At 39.3% G+C, this 27,302-nt stretch overlaps 1 protein-coding gene and 1 pseudogene across 2 annotated transcripts in view; one reads left to right on the top strand and one right to left on the bottom strand.

Annotated features, from left to right (window-relative positions):
* The window catches only part of LOC309633727 (uncharacterized protein), a 1,009,062-nt gene that overhangs the window by 200,618 nt on the left and 781,142 nt on the right, over positions 1-27,302 (top strand). The gene's annotated exons all lie outside the window — the stretch shown is intronic.
* Positions 21,964-23,494, bottom strand: LOC309633857 (synaptosomal-associated protein 23 pseudogene; annotated as a pseudogene). Its single transcript has one exon. The product of its transcript is annotated as a synaptosomal-associated protein 23 pseudogene (transcript).

Genomic DNA, 27,302 nt, shown 5'->3' on the forward strand with positions numbered 1-27,302 from the left:
ATCTGCCATTTATATCTGATAAAGAACTTGTAGCCAGGATATATAAAGAACTCTTAAAAACGCCATAAGAAGAAGACAAAATAATTCAATTTAAAAATGGGCAAAAGATTTGAATAGACATTTCCCCTAAAGAAGGTATACAAATGGTGAACGCCACATGAAAAGATGTTCAATATCATTAGCTATTAGGGAAATGCAAATTAAAACCCCAGTCACATCCACAAGAATGGCTAACAGAGAAGAGAAAGAAGATAAATATTGGTGAGGGTGTGGAGAGGAACATTGCTGGCAGGAGTGTGAAATGGTACAGCCACTTTGGAAACCAGCTTAGCACTTCCTTAAATTGTGAAACAGAAATTTACCACATGTCCTAGCAAAATTCTACTAGTAGGTAACTACTCAAGAGAAATGAAAACATTATGTCTACAGAAAGACTCACACATGACTGTTCCTGGCAGAATTATTCATAATAACCAGAAAGTGAAACAACCCAAATATCCATCAATAGGTGGGTAAATAAAATGTATAAGTGGTTAATTAAACCTGTGATAATAATAGCAAAAAGGCCCAAGGGGAGAAAACAGTACACTGCTGTAAGGTTCTTATACTACCTGTGAAGTGGTATAATAAAAGCTGAAGATAGGCTGTGATAAGTAAAAATGTATATTTGAAACCCTGAAGCTACAGCTAGAACAACACAACAAATCACAACCAGTAAATTCTATGTTCCAGGTGATGCTACCCACTGAGTTATAACAAACCTGCCAGTATCTAAGAAAAGGTAAACTGAAAGATAGGAGATTTTTATACCTGCTTTCACTTGGCTTTTTAGTTATCTGAATTTCATTGACATAATATATGTCTTGTGTGAAGAAGATGGCAGAGAATAGTATTGAGAGTTGTTTTCTGCTCTCTGTTTTTATGTTTTCAAGGAACAATTTAACCTTTACCCTCTCCAATCTTAGGCAAAATTGCAACACTTTGCTCTCTATCTCCACACAATTAGCCTTTCATGTACATTAACCAAACAAGATTATTTACTATAACACAATTTGATAACCGTAATTCAATGTGTTTTAAAATGAGGTATGCTCTGCAGAAAGAAGAGTCAATAATGCTTACCTTGTGAGAAACTAAGAAGTATGAATAATGATTGTAGGACTCATATGGCTTTGTTATTACAAGGTTTATAAAGGTAAAGCTCCCCAAAGAGTTTACATGCTTTAAAACCCTGAACTGTAGTCAGTCTGAACTTGTTTAGATTGCACATCTTTATTCAGAGTATTAAAAGTAAAATGTACATAGATACCTTTGAAATATACTCACGGTGAAAACTCAAAATTCAAAACTATGTTGCAGTTTTTACTTCACTCCTCCCCATATTCTCTGGGGTTTTTTTGTTCTCCTAAAATCTGGGCACTGTCAATCCCTGAATGAATAAAATAATTTTTTCAAGTCAGGTGCCCTTTGGGAAATCACATCTAAATTAATCGAGCAAAATGTTGTCGAAAAACGTTCCATAAGGAAAACTTTTGAGATGCACAGAAAACCTCTGTTTAAACCATGTAAAAACTAACCAGAATAGCCAAGAAGTTTGGGAGTTGGAAATAAAACAAAAAGACATAGACCACAACACGTGCACAAATATACATTTCAATATTTTCTTGTTTTCTATTTATAATCAGAGTAAAGAATTGTCACTAAATGGTTATGAAGGAATCTTAAAATAAATCTGATGTTATAACTATTGAGATAAATTAGTAAATCAAACGGAACCAAAACCAAATGTGTTCATGGGGGCAGGGGGCAGGCTCATTCAGGGAAGGGTTTTGGAGAATTAAAAATATAAACCAAATGGAATATTCTTTATTGAAAAATATTGTGAGGTTTTAATTTGTTTATAAACAAAGTCCTTTAAAATAATCTCTTGAGCCAAATCATTCTTATTTCCCTTCAATATCATTAGGAAAACCAGTGAGCTATTCTTATACATGGCAATTGATAGATCAGCATATTGGTTAGAAACCCAGATGTATTTTTCATATTTCATTGTTATGCAGACATCAAAGACTGTAAGCATCTTGTTATAGCAAATTTGATATATTTTATTTCTAAGTGGCAGCTAAGGAGGTATATTTTCCAACTCACCCTTCAAAAGAACCTACTGTGAGGAGTGTGAGAAAGTGACAGCCTCCAGCTGCTGTGCCTCTGGACCTTTGGGACCCCTGACAGCCTTTACACCGAGGCTGTGCTCTCCCCAGGCTGCTCCCAGCCAATGTTTGGATAATGGAACAGGGCCGTCCCTGCCCTATGTGGGATTACCATAGCTGGCAGCCTTTGCTCCGGGACTCCCTATACGTGTAGCCAAGACTTTCTCAGAGCTGCATTGAAGTCTGAGGCTCTTCTTCCACAAGCCTCCCTTTCCCTGTCTCCTTTCACAGGTGTCAGATCTGCAAGGCAGTTTGAATGCTTTTCCCTCCTACTCCTGCTCCATCACTTCTTTATCCTCCACAGGTGTTTCCCTGGCAGATCGCTTACATGTCTGATTTCATCTTGGCATCTGCTTGCAAGAGAACCCTAAGTGATCCAACAAGAAAAATAAGAAAAATTTCCTCTGGGCTCCTCTAGACTCCACTGATCAATAGCAAGTGAATCCTTTTCTAGGAATTAATGGCGACACTCAACTCAGCTTAACATTCAAGGTAGGAAAGCAAGGATTATTTTTCACTCCAGAAAATGAATGACCCATTGGGACTGCAGATAATAAAACTTGGGGAATAATAAGAGGCATCTCCAAAGGACTGGAAATGCTTCATCTAGATTTAACACAGACAGGGCATTGTCCTATAAAACCACACAGATCTTAAATTCAATAGATCAAAATTTGTTTAAATTGTGTAAATCTAGAAAGATCTTAATTGTTCTTTTAAGTTTAAAATATTTGCATAATTCAGGACAGGTTAATTTTTTTCAAGGATTTTTAAAAATTTGTTTTCACATGTGATTTTCTTTTTTTTTTTATATAATGCAAAGTAATTCAGATCCTAATTAAGAGAATAAATAGGCACCATGTATGGCTCCCTACACACCCCCTTTTCATACCCAAAGCTCTGTTTTCTCTTCAACACCATCTGCTTAAATCTCCCAGTCTAGCTGAGATCCTTCTGGCCTGTCCTCTAACGCATCAGCTAAAAATACTTAGTTTCAGCACTTAAAAGGAAAGACTGTTCTGCCTCTTCTTAGTGCTGGAACCCACTTGTTCTGCCCTGCAGCCCCCTGCCCCTACCTCACTACCTGGCTCACCCCATCTCGTCACTTGTTTCTAACACTGATGACCCTCCGTGGGGAGACCTCTCCCCTGATCCTTCTTCCGAAGTAACCCCTTTCCATCTGTTTCTCCTTGACTTGTTTATTTTTCTTGGCATTTATTACTAACTAAAATTATTTTTCTTTGTGTGCTGCCTTAGTAATTAAGGAAATGTAAATTAAAACACAGTGAGATACCGTTTCCCAAACAACACCAAATTGGGCACATTTTTAAAAAGGTGACATTGTCTTTAAACTGCGTGTGGGGATGTAAATTGTTACAACCACCTTGGGAAACAGTTTCTCATAATTTAGTAGGTGTGAATGTGTAAACATTTTGACACAGCAATTGCACTGTATATAACCTAGAGAAATTCCAGCTCCTTCATATAGAAAACTCATTTAAGAATATTCATAGCTGTTTTTACTGTGATGTCAAAAATGGGGGAAAAACAATCCAATCAGTTGGAATGGATGCGTTTGCTTAATATAATTTTATAAGGGATACAATAAAGCAATGACTATAGACTACAGTAAAATTTTCATAATAATGAATACTGTAACACTGAGCAAAACAGCAAGTTGCAGAATACATACAGTACGATTCCATTTTTTTAAAGTTCAAAATATGCAAGCCAAAGCAGTATCTTATTTAGCAGTATATTCATATTGACGAAACTGTAAAGAAAAACAGTGGAAATAACAAACAGGTTAGGATTAAAGAAGGACCAACAGAGACCTTCAAAGATATGGGTAAGTTTTCTTTTTAGGAAGAGTGGTTACACATGAGCGTTCATTTATTTTTATTCTTTACGTCTTCTGCATAACTTTCACACGTTATTTTGCAAATTTTAAAAGACAAATCAAAGCAATAATGCCAACAAACAATTGGGGAAAAGTAATATAACAATAACAACAAGAAAAAGTGAGCCCTATCTGCTGGAAAGTATTACAGAAGATACAGAAAAACACATTCAAATGGCTTCTTTGTACACCAGAGCCAAAGCTTTGTTTCACAACATCTTAATGATTTCAGTGAGGTTCCTAGCTTTTGAAACAGTGATTCTCTGTTCCCTCCCCGCTACCTTGTTTATGACAAGGTGAATTCAAATAAGATACTTCTGACAGCTTTTAAACCTAAAACGCAATATAGAACTCTATTTCTTCTTTGACACATGCCACTTACATCTTTTTTTGGAGTTGGACTGTAGTTGTTTCATAGATGTGGGTCTTATGCCATGATCTGACAACACCCGGTCCCTGGTGTGCCACTGCAAAGCCTCTTAGGATCAGGAGACCCTCACAAATGGAAAAACTGAATTCACGATGGGACGTCAGATCAAATGTGTATGACATCAGTCTAGTGGCTTTCTGAGTTAACCAACCCTGGGGTATATATGCGATAGCCATAAAAGGTACTTTTAAGGAGATTAAAATGTACACTACTGAAAAAGATCAAAATTAAAATACATAACTGTCTTCATAGAAATTTAAATACCATTTTTACACATAGATTGTTTTGTTTGTGTAGTTGTAACAAAATAATCCTGAATATGCATAACATGTTCTGTTTTGTAAGACAACTGTGAAGATTGTAGGTATTTATATTGAGTAGTGAGAATGATAGCATTTTACAACTGGCTTTGACATCCCTCATCTCACACACTGGATAAAAAAACTGATGATCAGAGAGATTAAGTAATTTCTTTTCAGTCAGGCACTGAGCTGAGACCAGAACCCAGGTCCTCCTGACTCGGGGGTGGTTCCTCCTTTTCACCATCCAGCCCTGTCTGAAAAGGTTTACGGTCCATGGCAATGTCACATAGTGTATCTCATACCATCTTGTTCTCTGTGATTAACACTGTTATTTATGAAGCTTACCCAGTGGTCTAGGATGCAACTTCCCATAATCTATGAGTGCTTCCACATCATTTATCCACATCCACAAGACGGTAAGCTAAGGACTTTCCCCAAACTCTAGACCGTAGTAGTAGATACCCCAGGCAGTAAAACATGTCCTGGAATAAAGAAATTCTTATGATTCATACCGGACTGCTGTAGCCCTTTTGGATTCCCTACAGCTTTAAATTTCATATTCTTAATGCAAGACTCTGCAAAGCAGTTTAGAAAACAATGTAAAGATTTTAGTAAATTAAGACAGTGGTTTTGTTTTCTCCCATTTCCTACTTATTGAATGTTCTTGCTGCAAATAAATCAGATCTCTTTATTTTCCTATGAAATATCAGTGCTATGCAAGAATGTTGGAATCAGATGGTTCCACTGTGTCTGACATCTTGTTGTTGGTGTCCATTGAGTGTCTTTGTCCTTTCTCATATATGTTGTGATCATCTTGGTTCTTACTACGAGTGATTCTCAATAAAAACCTGGGTGTTTTGAGTATTACATTATGAGATTCTGGATATCATATAAATTTTCTGTTTGACTTGCCTATTCTGACACCACTCTAGCAGGGGATGACAAGCCATCTCATTACTGCCTGGTGGAAATGGGGGTCCAGGTCATGGTCTCCAGGTTTTGGATTTGTCTCTGTTCTCACCCAGGGAGCGAGGGGTTCCTTGTTACTGCTCAGTGGGGTTGGGATTTCTGGCTCCCACTGGACCTTCACTGATACCTCCTGCTGGGAGGGGCATGGGTGCCTTGTTCCTGCTCCTCCTTTTGCCTAACCTGACATCACGGAAGAGCCTCATTACCTTTGGATGGTGGTGAGAGTCCTGACTCTGAAACCACCTCTGCAGGGAGGGGTTAGTGTGCCTTGTTCTTGCTGGGTGGAAGTGGAAGTCCAGGGTCTCTGTGGTCTTCAGGGACACTGCTGAGATGGTCACTCATTACCACCGGCATTACCACCTGCTGAGGATGAATATCCTGGCTCCTTATGTTGCAGAATTAAGTCATATGGACCTTGTTCAGGCCCAGCTCAGCGGGGCAGGGTTCTTTTTTTCGAGTAGGAGAATAACGAGAGATCCACACAGCACAAGCCTTATTCTATGGGCAAAAAAAAAAAAAAAATGGAGAAGAAGGAATTAAGTTCATAGATCAACTTCTCACCCACCTGGTGAAAGTGATTTAACTGTAAAGAGTAAAGACAAAGGGAAGAGGAGTGAGGCAGAGGATGGGGAGACACATGCCTTAGTTAACCAGGGAAGGGGCAGGGCTTTTTTGAGGGAGTGGGGTACCACCCCCTTTATATCCATTTTTGGTCCTTAATGTCTGGTCCTGGCCACCAGTAGGTGTGTCATTTAATATGCTAATGTAGTAAAATCAACATATAATGAGACTCAGGGTCCGTTGGAGGTCAGATTCGTTGCCATCTTCGTCTCAAGCGGCTCCATCTGTTTCTTTTTTTTCTTTTTGTGTGTGTGTAGCTTCCTTTCTTATCTCTGGACCCTTTAGCTTAAGGATTTATGTTCACTCCTGCTAAAGGTTGGGGTGGGGAGGGTTGGAGGGTTGTGAGCGAGGACACTCCTACTAAAGTTGGGGGTAGATGGGTTTTGAGCAAAGATCTGGAGCGACTCTGGCAATACCTTTTCAGGGCTTCTCTGACACCCAGGGCCTGGGGGAGTTAGCACTGGGGTGCCTCATTGCAGACTGGCAGGGGTGGAAGTCTAGACTCCCAGATTGGACTTTGCTGGTAGGGTTGGGGAGGGGGCTGTAGTTTTTCTGTGGTGTTTGGCGGGAGTAGAACAGTTATTGCCTAAAAGTTTTCTGTATCTTTAGGCCTCACTTATTCTGGTCCTTTAGCTAGAGAGAACAGGCTTTTATTGGGATTTTATTTTACTGTGTACACTATTTTGCCTTTTCCAATTGGCATTTATGGGTGCTGACTTCTCCAGACCCAAGTCTGGAATATTAGATGCAAAAAGGGAAAACCCAGGCCACTCACTGTCACCTATAAAATTCTAGCACTTTACCAATTCCAAGAGAATATGATCCGACTCTTACCTGCATTTCACAGTGATTTTTCAATACAGAAATATTTTTCTCAGTAGGATCAGATTTATTCTGCATACCCACCACCTCTTATTCACCACGTAACACCTATTTGGGGGACAATTTCTATTTATCAGGTACTAAAAACCATCTTATATATTCCAAATGTTGCTATCTCAATCAGCAATATATCATTTGTTAATAGCCCAATGGCCAACAGCAAATGTATATAAATCATGGCTTGCAACCATTTGTAATTCACTAGAAGTGCAGAAAGAATCTGGGGAAAAAAAGTATTCAACTAGGTAGAGGTCATGGTAGATACTTTAAAGACTAGAAAATAAATCACTAGTTCTTAAGCATGTGTCGGAATTACATAAATTTAAAGAAGGACTGACAATTTGGAGAATAGTAACATGAGCAGACACGTGTAGGAGGCCGAGAGCATAGCATGAGCAAGGGGACAGGGACCTCCCTGTCTCTGGTGGGAAAGACATGTGCAGGGGCCACTAGGCACACAGGATAAACAGAGGTAGGCAAGAGCATGGCAGGTTTTAGGAGACAGACATCAGCATTTTAAGGGGATTTCAAAGGTGACGGAAACTGTTAACTATTGGAAATGAGGAAAAGGGAAGAGATCAGTTATTGGGAATCAGTGAATCTAGATACTCTAAAGGTAGTAGATGATGAGATTGAGGTCAGCAGCAAGGTTAGTTTGAGGCAGAAGATTCTTGAAGGAGGAGGTAGATGGAGTCTGGAAATAAAAGCTGAGGAAGAGGCAGGAAGCAGCCCACTGAACGGCCTTTCCAGAGGCTCTTCTCTGAAATATTACCCAAAGCCTCCTTCCTCAGTCCAGTGGCGCTTCCCCAGGCCTGGCCCTCACCGACCTTCTCATGACATCCTCCTCCCGGTGAATTAAAGGTAAACATAATCATCAGACTTAGGGCAGTAGAATAAAGGGAATGAGTATGAAGAAAGGGGCAGACGTCTCTATCCTAGAAATCCACGAGAAAGGGACCATCTCTGACCATAACACAGGGAGGACTGAAATTTGGGGAGAAGGGAGAGGTGGATTAAAGATGTCTTAAATTGAAGGAGAGAGCAAAATTCCCAGGTCAGGGCATATGGCACATCCACTTTAGAGGCCCTGGAAACCCCTTCATGACTGAATTGAAAGATACTAAATTGGGCAGGTAGATAGGAAGATGCCAGGCTGATCCTGGGGATCACCAAATCCCCTTCCCACCTAGGCCCTCCTCTTTTGATTATTCATTTTTCCAGTTCACAGTTTTATTTGCTAGAAAAAGTTACTCTTGCTGCACAGATTTAAAAAAAAAAAAAAAAATGTTTCCAGAAATGCAAAGAATTTTTCAGAGGGACTCACAGCCTCACTGGGGAAGAAGGGAAATTTTGTCTCAATACTTCTTTTTTCCGGGCTTCCCTGGTGGCGCAGTGGTTGAGAATCTGCCTGCTAATGCAGGGGACACGGGTTCGAGCCCTGGTCTGGGAAGATCCCACATGCCACGGAGCAGCTGGGCCCGTGAGCCACAACTACTGAGCCTGCGCGTCTGGAGCCTGTGCCCCGCGACGGGAGGGGCCGCGATAGTGAAAGGCCCGCGCACCGCGATGCAGAGCGGTCCCTGCACCGCGATGAAGAGTGGCCCCCACTTGCCTCAACTAGAGAAAGCCCTCGCATGAACCGAAGACCCAACACAGCCAAAAATAAAATAAAATAAATAAATAAAGTAGCTATAAAAAAAAAAAGAAAAGTGCTTTTAAAAAAAAAAAAAAAACAAACTTCTTTTCCTTCCAGAAACTCCTCACACAGTCTTCTCTGAGTCCTGAACCATCAGACCTACTCCTCCCCCGCATCCCCACACAAAGCACTGCCCTCCATATCCTTGAACTCAAGGTGGGGAATGTACCAACCCCCATCCTTATTCCCTCCAGTCTCAGATCCTCCAAAACCTGGGGACCAGGAAAGGTCCCAGGCAGTAACACTTCTCTTGACAGAGGCAAAGAAATATTAATAAAAACAAAAAGAAAGAAAGAAAAAGAAAGAAAGAAAGAAAGATTTATTGCTTTTTCTCTTAGATGCATGATCTCATTGCTTAACTATACCTAATGAGGCCTAATTCTTCCTTCTAAATCTGGCCTCTCAGTCAGCAACAGATTTCACCAGTCCCACTGTGTATACTGATGATGCGCTGATAACCAAATGTCATTCTTGAAAAAACGTGGAACTTTTGACTATTTTCTAGTGCAGGAGTTTTGCAACCAGATTTCTAAAATACATAGTGAAACTGGTTTCGACACTAAACTCGAATAATTGATCTTAGGTTATGAATACAAATTACGAATAACCATAATATTATGAATAACCACAAATTATGAATAATCATAAGTCCAGTTTGGTTTACTAACATCTAATCCTCAGCAGAATGGAAAATGAAAAATATAGAATTCTATATTACATTTGCTATCAAATTTTAGCCAGTCTTGGAGACTCTCTTGGTTCTAGGACAAGGCCACATTTTGAAAGCAAATTCTTTAGTGTAGTGTTTCTCAAACTTCAGAGGACGTAAGGATCACTGGGAGGACCCCCCCCAGACCCAGAGATTCTGATCCAGTATTTTGGGACTAGGGGCAGGGAATTTGCTTTTCTAATACAAGATGTTGTTGATGCTGCAGTCATCAGCACATTTTGAGTCGCACTGCCTTGAAAGATACCCTGTTTATTTCCATTTTCATCATTGCTGTGTTCTCCATACCTAGTAGCTTAGAACCATTCATTATAATATAACTGAAGAGAGATAAGTTATAAGAAATTTTGCTCCCTTTAATTGCTTGATTTTGAATTGTGTCCTTTGCTAAATAAGTAAGCTACCACTGAACCAAGAATATAAAATAAACCCCTAAATTCTAGTAGTTAGAACATCAAGTATTAAGAATGTGCAGTTTGAATGAGCAAGACATCCTTGGTCCCTCAGTGCAGCCCTCAAGTAAAACAGTGCCAGGAACTGTTTAGATTATGATGTCAGCATGGTGGTCAGAGCTCATTGCCCACAGAGTTTAGTGCGGTGACATTGGCTGCTGATAGCGTTTTCTCATTAGCCCTTACCTGTAACATGCTTGGAGAATAGAGGGATACTTAAAATGAACTCACCCTCTCTTGGTTTGACCAGTCTCCATTTAATTGGAATAATTAGTTTTTCCAAAAGTCATACTGATTTAAAGGATATTTTTACTTTTCTGTAGATTTGAAAATTCTCATTGCTGAGGATCCCTTGAAGATATGGCCACTCCCCAGGGCCAGAGAATGACACTCCCCAGCCCCAGGGCCTACCTGACCGTTGGCAAGAGGCCCAGTGTCTACCATGTGGGCCTGTCCATAGAGCAGCTTATAGCATGAAACTGGCTTCTTCCAGAGCAAGTGAGTAAGAGAGGGAGAGCAGGTCATTTTGTCACTTATCTTGGAAGCAGTACCTCTATTCATGCTTCTGCTATATACGATTTGTTTGAAAGAAGTCAATAAGTCTAGCCCATATTTAAGGGAAGGGGGAATCACACAACAGTGGGGATACAAGCAGATAGGGGTCTTTGGGGGTCACCTTAGAGGCTGCCTCCCATAAGAACACTTTTTTGAAATGCTCTCTAAATATACAAAATGAGCCAGTCTCCACAATTTATTCATCATAAAATTTCTCTGGTCAGTTTTAACATCAAACCAGCATACACTGCGATTAGCCTTAATTGTTGGCATGTCACAATACATAGTCCATTTTTCTAATTTGATAATACAGTTGAAATTTTTGATCACTCCAAATTTAATCATTTGTTTTGATTTTCATATAAAAATTTTTTGTATAGAAAATTTTTTAAAAGTTTAGAGGACAGTGTTGAGCTTAAATGTATACTTTTATAGGTCTTAAACTCAAAGAAAATTATTTTCCATTTTGGGATGATTAAATGGTCCTCAGAAACTTACTTGTACTATGTGTTTGCTTACAGAACCTTTCAACTTTGAGTACATAGTTGAACTTCCAAATAGTAATTTGGTAGAAGTAAAAAGGTTAATGTTGACAAATTCACATAGAATATCGTCTCATGAGTATCCAGCATGGATCTCACACTTCATACACCCAGAAGGCCCACTTGAGACCAGGATGCCATGATGAGGTTCCTCCCTCCCCAGTAAGGACCACAGCTCAGCCAGCTGCAGACAGGGCTGATCAACAAGTTCATGCTCTAAAAGCAGAGTTGCATTATCTCATTCAAACTCCCTAGTAAAAAATTATATTCTAGGTACGTTTCTTACCTTCATCCCAAAGGTACACAGAAGAAACTAGAGGAGAGTTTTCTGGATAGACACATCTGGTCCTTTTGTGTGAACTTCAGTCACTCAAAATGGGTATGCTGCCTGTAGAAACGTTTCAGCTTGCAAAAAACCTGGCCCAGTATCAGACTTCACTTGAATTCTACACTGGTAGCAGTGAGTGGAGAGGAAGGTCGTGCAGGGACAATATCCTGCAGAGGAACACAGTCTTGCATGTAAGTGTCTCCTTGGTCTTGCCAAACCTCAGTTTCCTCTTCAGTAAAAATAAAGTAAAAGAGTGACCTTGGGTTAGGCAAAGTCTTAGATACAACATCAAAAGCACAAGTGATTAAATAAAGATAAGTTGGTCTTCATCAAAATTCAAACATTTTGAACTTCAAAAGACATCATTAATACATGAAAAAACAGGCCACAGATTGGGAGAAAAAAATTCCAAAGCATATATATGATAAATGACTTGTATCTAAAATATATTTTAAAAGCATACTCAATTACCAGAAGAGAAAAATGCAATAAAAAATAAACAACTATTTTTGAATAGACATTTCATCAAAGAAGACATATATAGGAATGACCAAGCACATACATGATTCTCAATATTTTTAGACATTTTAGTAATGCAAGTAAAAAACACAGTGAGATCCTAATTCACTGTCACTCGAATGACTACATAAAAACACTGGACAATAACAAGTGCTGGAGAAGATGTGGAGAAATTGGAACCCTCATTCGTTGCTCAAGGGAATATAAAAAGATGCCGCTTTCACTTATTTGAAAATTAACTCCTGAGCGTCCATCCAAGAGAAATAAAAATATGTGTGTCTGTACAAAGATTTGTACATGAATGGTCATAGCAGATCATTTACAACAGCTAAAAAGTGGAAATAATACAAATGCCCATCCATGTTACAACACAGATGAACCTCAGATATAAGTAAATTCTAAAAAGCACAGATTATAAAATTCTATTTATATGAAATATCCACAAAATATAAATCTGTAGAGACAGAAAGTACATTAGTCATCACTTAGAATTGGAGTGGGAATGAAGAGTGGCTGCAGATGAACACGAGGGATCTTTATGCGGGGGTGGAAATGTTCTAAAGTTGGGTTGTGGTCTTAGTTGTACAACACTACAAATTTACTAGAAACTATTGAATTTTACACCTAAATTTGGTGACTTTTATGGTATATATATATGTATACTATATAACATATAATTCTATGGGAATATATATGATATATATACATCAATAAAGCTGGTAAAAAAATAAAATGGTAACTTTCAGTGTTGTGGTAAAAAGTGGAGTTTCAGTGCGTGGTGTATGGGGCTAGTTAATGAATGGCAGCTATTAGTATCACCATTGTCTTGATTTCTGACTCTTCTTTGTCATCATTTCGACTTCTTAACTACTATGTACGATTAAGAGACCAAACTTGTATGTATACTCAAAAAATGGAGTGATAACTCACCTTTTCCTGCCACATTCTTGTGCCATTTAGATAAAAAAGAAAATGAATATGTAATATCATCACCTACAGATGGAATTATGTCCATAATTTAATTAGACCTTATCAGTATTTGAAATTATTTTCCCTAAATTCTAATCCATGAAATAAAGGCACAGTCATTTCTGTTAGAAGTCTTCACTTCATAGTGAAACCAAATTATTTAATAGTATTTGCACCAACAATCTTAGGAAGCCATTTATATTTTTAAACATTTGGTGGTTTTCTTTTATAGCTCTTGTAAAATATAAAAATAAAATTATTTTAGCTTATAGTCTATAATTAGAGATACAATCAAGAAAAGAGAACAGAAACTGAAATTCTGATAGCAGAATGAATTTTATAGGCCATTAGAAACTTTGAGAGCCACAAATTTTAATTAACATTTTATGTTTGCAAGTTGTTAGAGCCATTGCATTTTGCTGCCCTTCTATGTGTAAGAAGCATATTTTAAATAGTGAATGTAGAAAACAAAATGGGAAAAGCTCCACCAATAATCCAAATATTTCACTTTTCTTTATGTATTCTCGAGGGTTTCTTCCAAGTTTTATGCTTGCTTCTTTTTATTACTGGGGGGCGGTAATCCTCTACTAGAGTGGGGTAAAGCAGTAAGAAAACACAGGTAAAACCAAATATTAAAAAAAATTTTTTTAACAAGAAAAGTAATGCTAAATATCTAGAATTTTGCTTCATTGCAGAGTTACTTAGCTCCTTGTTAGACTAAGGCTGGGAATCATCATGTTCTTTCACATTTCAAAATAGGCCATGATAGTGTTGGGTACAGACAAGAAAATTCCCAAGTTGCTGAAAATTACCTTTCTGTTTTAAGTAAATAAACCCTGGATTCATCTATGATTTTAAGAGGCAAGAAAAGACACTGCATGTACAAAAATTAGAAAATTAAAGCGACAAGAAAATACTACACAGTGGAGGCAATGGGCAAAATTCAGACCAATGTGCCCATTTAGGGACTCCTAATGAACGTAAGGAGGAAGAGGAGGGTGGATGTGGGGAAGGTGGTACCTCCTTCCTGCTGACACAAGGAGTGCTCTTGAGTTTCGGTCTCAAGCTCCTTTGGGAGATGAAGAAGAGTTCCTGAGTCCTTGGGTCATTTGGTAACAATGACCTGTGACCACTCCTTTCCCCTGAACCCCCAATGTCTATTAGATGAAATTGTCCTTCTGGCTAACTCTTCAGTGATGTGTAACTCACCTTCTTTTCAGGGTCTTTTTCTTTGTTTTTTTTCTGGACACTTATTGTTCTATCTGTCCAGTGTTCTCTTTTTGGGAGACACTTTCTACCCTGTTCATCTCTGCAACGCCTTCCATCCACATGATCTCTACAGAAGGTGTCATATTCTTAGCTGACGAACCTCTGGTTGATTCATCAGGGATGAGCTTCTGACCTAGGGTTGGATGATCATGATTCTTCCCTAGGAATCTAAAATGAGACTAAAATGTTTCACTTTCCCACTCCCATCTGATTCATCTCATGAACCAAAGACATAATCTTAGGTACCCACATTCATTGAAGGAACAAAAAAGCCATCCCCCCCAGGAGGATAAGAATAAAGTACACACATATAGGGAAGCAGAGAAAAGAGAAACAATCTCTTTTTATTTTAGCAAATTCAAGTTGTATTTCTGTAATGTTATTTTGAGAAGACATATTTCTAATACCAAGATTGTAGTTACATGTCCATTGAGCTCACCCCCTTGTAAGTAGAGAGTATTCACTTTGTTTAAAACTTAAACTGTGTTCTCTTCATCTAAATATTCAAGCCAGTTTCACGTAGAAGCACTCACTTTTCTTAACTGCTGTTGAGATGTTACATAGATTCATACATTGAAAGACAGAGATCTCAGAGAAGGATTTTTAGACAAATGCCACCCTTCTCAACGAGAGAGATCATTAAAAAAAATCACTGGCGATCAGATCTCTTGGCATCAGTCAAGTGAAGTCTTGCCTCCCTGTCCTTGCCAACCTATATGATACGTATTTGACATATCATATAACTAAGAAATCAGTTTTGTTGTTTAACAGCTAAGATTTTTGGAGTTTTTATACCACAACATAACCTTACCTGACCTCACTGGCGTGAATATTTATTTAGTTTTCATACTTTTTTTGACTTTTACTTACATGGAACTTATTTTATTGATATTTTATATGAGAATATAAATAAAAATAAATTTGCTTTGCATTTCATCACCACACAATTATACAATGTAATGTTGATTGGTTTTATCTATATCTATATGTTTATCTGTATCTATCTATCTATATCAAGAAGAGTAGTAGGGAATTATGTTGAGATTTTTAGTAACTTCTGTTTAAGCATAAGAACTATTCTTTGAGGGGAAGCCAGAATGGGAGTGAAAAACTGGAAACTGCACTCAATTGCAAGAAATACTAGCCCCAAAACAATTAAGGTTATGTGTATATCTATCTATATATATAAAAAGGTTATATATATGGGAAATATATATTATTAATATAATATACAGAATATATAATAATTTAATATATTGTATAATAATTTTAAAGATAATAATTTAATGTAATATTAATATTTCACAATATATAATAATTTACTATAATATTAATGTATATATATTATTTTTATGAGAGGGAAATATATATATATATATATATATATATATATATATATATAAAGGTTTTATATATATATATTTCCCTCCCATGAAAAACCAAAGGGGCAGCACTTTGTGGGGGTAGCACCTCCATGATATGATTGCAAGAGTCTTCTTAACAACTCCTCTATGAGCTCAAGAACAAAACAAAAAATCCCCACTCATTTTTGCTCTAATTCCCATGTACATATATATATATCCCTGATCTACAAATCTTGTAGATCAAGATCCTGCTACTCATTACATTGAAGTGTTGTATTTTATTTCATTGGGTGCTCCAACAATTATACTCTTTCACATTTTCTCCCAACTTCCATCAGAAGTGCACACGTACTTTGTTCATGGATCAAACACTGTTGATACCACTTTCATGGACATAGGAAGGTTTACACCAACCTTCATCTTCAGGGATTTCCATGCAGAGGCTGCATTGATAAGGAATGCATATTATCAAGGAACACTTGGCTCTGGACAAGATGGTAACAGCCATGTTATGAGATAAAAGGACAGACTCTGAATTTGGAAGCAGGTCAGAGTGTTATATGACACTGGTGGCTGCATTTTGATATGTGTATGTACTTGGCTGGATAAAATGTTGAAAGAGAGGGGAAGAATTTGGCCCACAAGTTGCCTATATACTCCTGACCATAAATAAGTTCTTATAACTTAGTTTGTATCAGAAAGCAACCTCCACAACATTAACATTGGTCACGGTCAGGTAGCATAACAAAAAGATGAAATCATGATATTGGAAACATTAAAAAAAAAACGTGGAGCTGCTTATTTCATGAAATGTTGGGAAATTACAAGTTTTTTAAAAATGGCTTTATTGAGGCTACAAGTGTTATGTTAGACCTCATAATAAGGTCTGCTATGAGGTGAATATTTTTTAAAACTGACAAATTTAAGGAGAACCCGGCAGGAAGGGTGGGGAGTCTGCTTTAGTGAGGGGTCCAGTCACACCAGCACCGCGTAACAGAGAAAAGCAGCGCACAGCCATTCTGTACTCCACAGAGAGACCAAGAGAGGGAGAAATAGAGTATACACATCAACGAAAATGCAACAAATTGGTAGAATAAACCGGAGTCTGGAAAGTAGTAGTAAATATGGTGTGAAAATATGAATGAAACTTACTGTTAAGATTCCTGGGAAAATCACAGAAACCCCTCAGGGGGCCTTAAGCTCTGATGTGTAAAACAGCAACTATATGCTCAAAGTACCAGAACAAATTGGGAACTTATCACTTCAGAAGTCAATCAGATCAAAAGGAAAATTCAACACTGGGAGCATAATGAGACAGAAATTCTAATTTACTTGACAGAAAAGGAGGATCACTTTAAATCACCATGTGGATACCAGGATTTTAAAATGGGCCAAACAGGCTAGAGAAGAACATTTCAGTAGGAGAAAAATGCCCTAATACACTAGCTTATCTATCTTATATAAGCAAGCTCTGGAAACTTTTTAAAAATAATAATTTTCTTGAAGTATAACTAACCATAATGGGTTGAATAGTGTCCCCTCAAAATTCATGTCCTCCCAGAACCTCAGAATGTGACGTATTTGGCATTGGGGTATTTGCAGATGTAATTAAGGTAAGGATTATGATGAGATCCCATTAGATGAGAGTGGTCTCTAAATCAAATGAGATTGTCCTTATAAGAAACAGAAAAGAACACACACAGAGACGCAAAGGAGAACACCATGTGGAGATGGAGGCAGAGATTTGAGTGGTCAATCCAGGAAAATGCCAAGGATTGCCAGCAACCACCAGAAACTAGGGGAAAGGTATGGAACAGATAGTCCCTCAGAGCCTCCAGAAGGAACTAACCTTGCCCAAACCTTGATTTTTTGACTTCTGGCCTTCCAAAACTGTAGAGAGAAAACAATTCTGTTGTTGTAAGCCACCAAGTTTGTGAAAATTTGTTTTGGCAGCCCCTAGGAAACTAATACAGATTCTGGTACTGGGAACTAAGGTGCCATAGTAACAGATACCTAAAAATGTGGAAGTGGCTTTGGATTTAGGTAATGAGTAAAGGCTAGGAGAATTTAGAGGTTGGTGATTGGAAAATCCTAGATCATCTTGATGAGAAAGTAGAAATATGATGTTAAAGGTGATTCTGGTGAGAGCTCAGAGAGAAGTCAAAAGCATTGTAAGGAAAGCGTCTCATCATGAACATCCTATTGTTCATGAACAGAATCTTGATATAAATGTAAATATGATTATAATTATAAATATAAATCTCTCTGGTGAGACTTTAAAAGGAAATGAGGAACATATTATTGGAAATTGGAGAAAAGGTAATTTTTGTTATAAAGAGGCAGAAAACTTGGCTGAATTGTGTTCCTTCATTCTGGGTGGAAAATAGAACTTACACGCAATAAACTCGGATATGGAGCTGAAGAGATTTCCAAGCAAAGCTCCTTCCTGCTGATAGTAAAATGCCCGAGGAAAGAGAGAAATTGAACAAGGAACTACTAGGCAAAAAGGAACCAGCCCTTGATTATTTGGAAGGTTTCAAGCCAATCCAGATTACAGAGTATGAAGAAACGAGGAAATTCATTTTTGGGGGAAGTGTGCTGGGGAGAGAGGGCCAAGGTGTGGCTGGAAAACGTGTTGCAGAAGAGATTATGTAGGTGACTCCTGGGTCCACTCAACCATCTCAGCAGAAGCCCGGAATAGAGATGGGCTTATACGGGGAGATTCAGTGAAGAACTCTTTTGCCTAATGGAGTAGACCCCCTTGACACACACCAAAGACCAATGTGGTTTTTGAGAATGTTACATCAGCAGAAACACTGCCAGCTTGGACTGAAGGGAACAGAGACAGGAAGAAATGAAGGGAGGCTATTAAACTCCTGAGATTTTACAAACAGGTTGTGGGACTGATAGAACTACTTGGCTACAAACATGGGTTGACCTTCAGGAAAAAGGATGAACAGTTCCAAAGGCAGAGTGTGGACATGGAAGTAGAGCCCAGAGACACAGGCTTAGGGCCAGGGGCCAACAAGGCCACCACCATTGGCCCAAAGGACAGGGCATCAAGCCACAGAGAATCTTCTTTGAAACCTAATGGGATTTGTCCTGCTGGGCTTAGAGTCGCTTGGTGACCCCTTTCCATTCCTAGATGAAAACGAGAATGTCTATTCTGTACCTGTACCACCACTCTATTCTGGAAGAGAAAGTGTTACCAAGTCTAAGACCATACTGCTCGCTGCACGACAGGCCAGTAATCAAGAGACGAGTTGTAGGGGCAAGGAGTAACGACTTTATTTGGAAAACCAGCAGACCGAGAAGATGGTGGGCTTATGCCCCAAAGAACCATCTTGCCTGAGTTAGAATTCAGGCTCCTTTTATACTAAAAGGGGAGGGAGTAAAGTCAAACACTTCCTAGTTCCCATCAGCCTCTGGAGGGGATGTGTTAATATTTTCCTCCCTGCAGTCATTCACAGGTGGGCCTGATCAGGATGTTTCCTGTGAGCTAAACAAAGGTATTTTAGCTTAATACTCATTACCTGGAAAGCAGGGTTCCCAGAGATGGGCCATTATGTATAATTCAAGCTTATAGGCAACACCCCTTTAGTGATTAACTTGTAATAGAATACAAAAGATTCTTCCATATTACAAAAGGTTGTTTTCTAGTTTCATAGGTCCACAGGTGGGGAGACAGTTTTTCCAGGCATGGACCATACTACCCAGAGTCTCACCCATGCCTGATTTAGATGATGAGATTTGGGACCTTTTATGTTGATGATATTTAGGTGAGCGTTTGAGCTTAGAGTTGATGCTGGGATGGGTTAAGGTTTTGGGGGATATTAGAATGGGGTGAATGTACTGGGCACATGAGAGGGATGTGAATGTTTACTATCATGTAGGAGCCATTACTCTTTATTGCTCTTTTATTCAGAGTTTTACTAAATTTTTTTGTTTATGTTTCATGTGAACTTTCGAATTGGCTTGACTAAAGCACCTCACCACTCAGCAAAACAAAAATGAAAGCCAAAACTGTTGTTATTTTAATTGGGATCACATTACATGTATACATTAATTTAGGAATAACTAATATCTTAATGATACTAGGTCTACTTAAAACCTATTGTTTAAGACATATTTACCTGGCTAATTTATTATTGATTCCCTCTTCCCTTCTATCCATATTTCTTTTTTTTTTTATTTATGGATCTTTGCTTTATTCAGTTTGTCAAATAAGAGCTGACAAAATGATTGCTTTCCACCCCCCAAAAAGTAGTCACAGAAGCACATCACTTATTTGAAAAAACAGTTTCCTTAGCTACAAAATTTAATTGTAGGGATCAAACAGTGGTTATTGGTCAAACCAATCGACATCAATAGCTTTGAAGTGTGCAGAAGCTAGTTTTTAAATAAAGGTGACAAATACCAATCAAATTCTTATAACACTGTTCAAGATCTAAACAAATGTGATTCTGGAAGTTGAATACAAAAGGCTAAGAGAATGAGAGTGCAGTCATCAATAAGTAAACAAAGACATAATTTTCTAAATCATTTTTAGTTAAACAGAATACATTCTAGTTTTAAAAAAAGTTTAAAACTACATAAAACTCAGAGTAATCTAACCATTTTCTACCTGAGATCAAAACAAGTTTCTTTTTTCCTATCTAAACATAATTCTTGGCATTGAGGTAAATCTGAATTCATGTGATATACTTTGTCAAACTTTTCAAAAAATTTTAAGCCCTGCTTAGAGAGAAATTCTCATATTATATATACATATTGACATATTTTTTCTTCAAAGACTAATGACACATTTATGAGGTTAATAGGCCTGTAATGGGACCATGATACTATTTTTTTAAATTAATTAATTTATTTTGGCTGCATTGGGTCTTCATTGCTACGTGTGGGCTTTCTCTAGTTGTGGCCAGCGGGGGCTACTCTTCATCGCGCTGTGCCGGCTTCTCACTGCGGTGGCTTCTCTTGTTGCAGAGCACGGGCTCTAGGTGCGTGGGTTTCAGTAGTTGTGGTGCGTGGGCTCAGTAGCTGTGGCTCACGGGCTCTAGAGTACAGGCCCAGTAGTTGTGGCTCACGGGCTTAGTTGCTCCATGGCATGTGGGATCTTCCTGGACCAGGGCTAGAACCTGTGTCCTCTGCACTGGCAGGTGGATTCTTAACCACTGTGCCACCAGGGAAGTCCAAATGATAGTACTAATAATATGAAAATAAAAAGCCATGCATTTATACCATGTATTCCTATATGGTGCAAAATGAAATGGGATCATAGAATTTATGTACATAAATGAATCACGAAGAGTTCAGAAATTAAGCTCACTTTGAGAAAACTCATTCTATTCTTTTTTGAAGCAGAGGTTGCGAAATTGTGATGTATAACAAAAATGTTGTGTATACAGACTCCAAAACCAAGCATTGGCCTAAGTTGGCAATAAGTGCAACTTAAATAGAAATTAAACCCAACTAGATCTTCACTGTGGTTATGCAACTTCTGGCTTTAGGGTCTGCACGTTTTACTGAGGTAACAACCTCTTATCTCTTGCCTCTCCTCCTTGTGCCTGCCCCCAGTGCCCCCAGCTTCCTTTTACGTGGCTGTCTTTGGCAATGCTTGCAAATTTTGAAAGCAGAAGAACCTGCTAAGTAAATGGAGAGAATGAAAAATAACACTATATGTGATGTATGAAAACCAACCTAAGAGTATGGACTGAGAAAGAAAATACTAGAAGGAAAACTAAGCAGCAGTCTACCCTCAAGGGAAAAAGAGAAAATAAAAGAATAGGGGGGCTGTTACTCCTAGATCTTCTTCCACATCATCTCCCAATTAGAAGAGTGTGGAAACAAAATTTCAAACTCTGGAAAGGTAATGACTTTGAAGGAGGAGCTAGGGAAATGAATAAATGATAAAGAAGTACAGGGCTTCCCTGGTAGCGCAGTGGTTGAGAATCTGCCTGCCAGTACAGGGGGACACGGGTTCGAGCCCTGGTCTGGGAGGATCCCGCGTGCCGCGGAGCAACTGGGCCCGTGAGCCACAACTACTGAGCCTGCGCGTCTGGAGCCTGTGCTCCGCAACAAGAGAGGCCTCGATGGTGAGAGGCCTGCGCACCGCGATGAAGAGTGGCCCCCGCTTGCCACAACTAGGGAAAGCCCTCGCGCAGAAACTAAGACCCAACACAGCCATAAATAAATAAATAAAAATTTTTTTAAAAAAGGACAGCAGTAGCTTTAGCTGTCAGTGAGTTTCTTTGCTCTGGCATTGGCATTGTCAATACGATCTTTGTTGGTGTTAGCCTTTTCTGTGGTCCATTCTATTTGTCGATTTTGAGCCTCAATCTCATTGCCCATGTCCAGGGCCATGTTTTTTAGATTTCCTAGGATACTTCCCACTTGATTCAGGTTCTCTTCCATTTCATCTTCCCTGGCATCATTTGTTATACTATTACATGGGCATATACAAAGGCCACAGCACTAGTTTAGTTCTGTTAAAGTCTTCTCTGCTTCTCTCATGTCTTTGTTTATTTGGTCCATGCCTTCTTCTGTGTGTTTTAGTTGTTCCCCTTGTTCATCCAGCATAGTGATAGTCTTGATTCCTGTATCCTGAGACTCAATGTCTAAACCCAGGATTCTCCTCGTACTTTCCGGAGACTCATCAGTAACCTGGTTAGCCCTCAGCTGAATTTCTTCTGCTGACAGATTATCCATGATGAATTAAAACTCTTGATAGGTGCAGAAACTGAAATGTAGATACTCAAGCAGTTCTGGCCACTCCCTTCTGGCCGCAGCAGCTTGGACACCTGCAGGCCGAACTCCCACCCATATTTCTTGAAATCCTTCTCCTTTTTATGCCTAGTCTGTTCATTTATTATCTCAGTTCTAGATATTCTAAAGGATACAAAGTAGAATCATATTCTGCTCTCAAGCTGTCTATAATTTCATAATGAAGATAAGGTATCTGCATTTATAATTCAAATCTGAGAGAGAAAATAGTAAGTATCCCACAAAACAGAAAACCTTCTTTAGAATCTAAACAGCCTATAACGAAAAGCAAAGATCTCCACTCCCCTTTCCTATTTATTGGACTGTTTATTAGAGTAGTGCACCAGTGGGCAGTGGAAAGTGGATGTGTATGAACTTTGGAATAGGCAGACCTGAATTAATTGCCTAGGGGTAAGGGCTAGGTAAGGAAACTTGAGTCAAATTTTGGAACCAGTTCTCTTGCTTTCCTAATGGACATCCCCATATCTTCTTTTTAGAGCTGTTGAGGGATGAAAAGAAATACACTTTGTAGCATATCTATTATATAATGCATGCCCTTTAAATCATACTGTCTCCTCTGGTACACTTCTCATCTAAATTCAATGAGCCCACTGCAATGGACACAGCCCATCAAGGAAAAATATTTCATTTAAAGGTACCCTGAGAACTGTATATCTGTGTGTTGTTTGTATATCCTTCTTTAAAGCTATAAAAAAAACACTTGAAATTTCAAAGCATTAAGTATCATGACTAAAAATAAAGTAAATAGAACAAAAAAGACTTATGTTCTATCAAATACAAGTTTTCTTCATGTAGGTTTTGTACATTGCTTTAAACATTCGTCATACTTTTGATTTTTTTGCTATTGTTCTTGTTATGAAAATGAAGTGATTTCTTCCATGTATCTTCTCAATTGTTGTTGATTACAAATGTATCTTTTTATAGTGCAAGTCTGTCTAGAATAGAATTCTTTAGCACAGGCAAAAGTGACACAAGTATAAATGCAGATTTTCTTCTGCAACTCAGCCTAAGTTAGTGTGGACTGTTAATCCATAGCTTCTTATCAGAAGTGCACTAAGGGAGTATATGTCTAGGATATAATTATACTGCAGATCTGTTGATGCTTGTAAAACTATTGATCTCCCTTCATTCATTTTATTTTATCTTCTTAAATTTGAACCAGCTTTTAGATTTATTGATCTTTGGTAATGTTTCCTTCATTTCTTTTTCATTTACTTCTGATCTGATCTTTATGATTTCTTTCCTTTGGCTAAGTTTGTTTTTTTTTGTTTTTTGTTGTTCTTCTTTCTCTAGTTGCTTTACGTGTAAGGTTAAATTCTTAATTTGAGATATTTCTTGTTTCTTGAGGTGAGATTGAATTGCTTATAAGCGTCCCTCTTAGAACTGCTTTTACTGTGTCCTGTACATTTTCAGTTTTCGTGTTTTTATTGTCATTTGTTTTTATGTATTTTTAAAATTTCCTCTTTGGTTTCTTCAGTGATCTCGTGGTTATTTAGCAGTGCACTGTTTAACCTCCATATATTTGTGGTTTTTTTACGGTTTTTTTCCCTGTAAATGATTTCTAATCTCATAGTGTTGCGGTTGGAACAGATGCTTCATATGATTTCAGTTTTCTTAAATTTTCCAAGGCTTGATTTGTGACCCAAGATGTGATATAAGCTGGAGAATGTTCCATGTGCACTTGAGAAGAAAGCGTATTCCGCCACTTTCGGGTGGAATGTCCTATAACTATCAATTAAATGTCTGTTCTATTGTGTCATTTAAAGTTTATGATTCCTTATTTATTTTCTGTTTGGATGATCTGTCCATTGGTTTATGTGGGGTGTTAAAGTCCTCTACTATTATTGTGTTACTGTCGATTTCCCCTTTTATGGTTGTTAACAGTTGCCTTACTTATTGAGGTGCTCCTGTGTTGGGTGCATAAATATTTATCATTGTTAAATCTTCTTCTTGGATTGATCCCTTGATCATTATGTAGTGTCCTTCCTTATCTCTTGTAACAGTCTTTATTTTAAAGCCTATTTTATCTGCTATGAGTATTGCTACTCCAGCTTTCTTGTGTTTTCCACTTGCATGGAATATCTTTTTCCATCCCTCGCATTCAGTCTGTATGTGTCCCTAAGTCTGAAGTGGGTCTCTCGTAGACAGCATATATATGGGTCTCGATTCTGTATCCATTCAGCCCGTCTTTGTTTTTTGGTAGGGCATTTAATCCATTTACATTTAAGGTAATTGTCAATATGTATGTTCCTATTACCATTTTCTTAATCATTTTAGGTTTGTTTCTGTGGGTCTTTTTCTTCTCTTCTGTTTCCCGCCTAGCGAAGTTTCTTTAGCATTTGTTTTAAAGCTGGTTTGGTGGTGCTGAATTCTCTTAGCTTTTGCTTGTCTGTAAAACTTTTGATTTCTCCAGCGAATCTGAATGAGATCCTTGCTGGGTAGAGTAATCTTGGTTGTAGGTTTTTCTCTTTCATCACTTTAAGTATGTCCTGCCACTCCTTTCTGGCCTGCGGAGTTTCTGCTGAAAAATCAGCTGATAACCTTATGGGGATTCCCTTATAAGTGTTTCTTTGCCTTTCCCTTGCTGCTTTTAATATTTTTTCTTTGAATTTAATTTATTGTTAGTTTGATTAATATGTGTCTTGGTGTGTTTCTCCTAGGGTTTATCCTGTATGGGACTGTCTTCGCTTCCTGGACTTGGGTGGCTATTTCGTTTCCCACGTTAGGGAAGTTTTCAACTATAATCTCTTCAAATATTTTTTCGACCCTTTCTTTTTCTCTTCTTCTTCTGGGACCCCTAAAATGCGAATGTTGGTGTGTTCAGTGTTGTCCCAGAGGTCTCTGAGATTGTCTTGTGTTCTTTTTGTTCTTTTCTCTTTATTCTGCTCCTTGGCAGTTATTTCCACCATCCTGTCTTTCAGCTGACTTATTCGTTATTTTTCTTCATTTATTCTATTACTGATTTCTTCTAGTATATTTTTCATTTCAGTTATTGTGTTGTTTATCTCTGTTTGTTTGTTCTTTAGTTGTTTTAGGTCTTTGCTAAACATTTCTTGTATTTTCTCGATCCGTGCCTCCATTATATTTCCAATGTTCTGAATCATCTTTACTATCATTACTCTGAATTATTTTTCAGGTAGGTTGCCTATTTACTCTTCATTTATTTGTTCTTGTTGGTTTTTACCTTGTTTCTTCAACTGTAAGATATTTTTTTTGTCGTTTCATTTTTTTTGTTTTTTGATGCGTGGGATTGTTTTCCTGTCTTATGGGTTGTTTAGCCTGAGGCCTCCAGCACTGGAGTTTGTAGGCTGTTGGGTAGAGCTAGGTCTTGATACCGAGATGAGGACCTCTGGGAGACCTCACTCTGATGAATATTCTCTGTGGTCTGAGGTTCTCTGTTCATCCTGTGGTTCAGACTCGGATCTCCGACCACAGGAGCTCGCCTGACCCCAGGTCCAAGAACCAAGATCCTGCAAGCCGTGCGGGGTGGCCATGAAAAATAAAAACAAAAAAGGAGCACAACAATAAGAAAGAGTAAAAAATAAGATTAGAAAACAAACAGATATGTTAGAAAAAAATAAAAATAAAGATGAAACAACAACCAGGAGGTAAAACAGAACCACAGTAGCAATAAATGGAAAAAAAAAAAACCCGTAAAAGGCCTTGGCTATGGGGGGGTGGACCTTAGGCAGGGGCGGTGTTTAGGCAGCAGGCGGGGTTTAGGCTAGGTCCCATGTGGCCAGAAAAGGCCCTGGGGGTGGGGGTTGGGGCTTAGACTCAGGGAGGCTGGAGGCCCCCAGAGTTCCCCTGGCCTAGGAGGGCAGAGGACCAGGCCCGGGACCGCAGGAGGTTCCCTGGGCCTGAGTGGGTGGGGGAAATGCTAGGCGTGTTCCCCCAATCCTCTGATCCCAGAGGGTCCCTCCTCATTCGCCCCTCCTCTGCTTCCCTGCCTCCCTCCCTCTCACGCCCCTAGGACCCACGCGGCCAGAGGGGGCCCCAGAGGGCATAGGGAGAGGGTGAGGGAAACACCAGCTATGCTTCCCCTGATCCTCCGGTTCCTGAGTGAACCCGCCCCATCAGCCTCTCTTCCTCTTCCTTCCTCCTCCCTTCCTCCTCCCTTCCTCCTACACCCCTAGGACCCACGTGGCAGAGGGGGCCCCGGAGTGCAGAGGACCTTACCCAGGAGCCCTGGAGGCTTCCTGGGGCACAAGTGGGTGGGGGGAACGCTAGGCACATTCTCCCCTGAGCCTCCAATCCCAGAGGTTTCACCCCACCGTCCACCTCTCCTTCTCTTCCCCCCCTCCTCCCATCTTCCTACCTCCCTTGGAACAACGTGGCCAGAGAGGGCTCCGGAGGATGGAGGACCAGACCCGGGAGCCCAGCAGGCTTCCTGGGTCCTAAGTGGGCAGGAGAAATGCTAGGCACATTCTCCCCTGATCCTCTGGTCTCGGTGGTTCCCCTCCCTGTCCGCCTCTCCTCTTCTTCCCCCCTCCTCCCGTCCTCCTATGCCCCTAGGACCAATGTGGCCAGAGGGGCCCCTGGAGGGCAGAGAACCCGGCCTGGAAGCCCAGCAGGCTCACTGGGGCCCGAGTGGGCAGGAGAAACATTAGGTGCATTCTCCCCTGATCCTCCGGTCCCGGAGGGCCCCTCCCTGTCTGCCTCTCCTCTTCTTCCCCCCCGTCACTCCTACGCCCCTAGGACCAGTGCAGCTGGAGGGAATCCTGGAGGGCAGAGGCCCTGGCCCGGGAGCCCAGCAGGTCCCTGGGGCCCGAGTGGGTAGTGGAAAC

The sequence above is a fragment of the Balaenoptera borealis genome (assembly GCF_965194805.1).
Source record: "Balaenoptera borealis genome assembly, chromosome: 8".
Classification (NCBI taxonomy): Eukaryota; Metazoa; Chordata; class Mammalia; order Artiodactyla; family Balaenopteridae; genus Balaenoptera; species Balaenoptera borealis.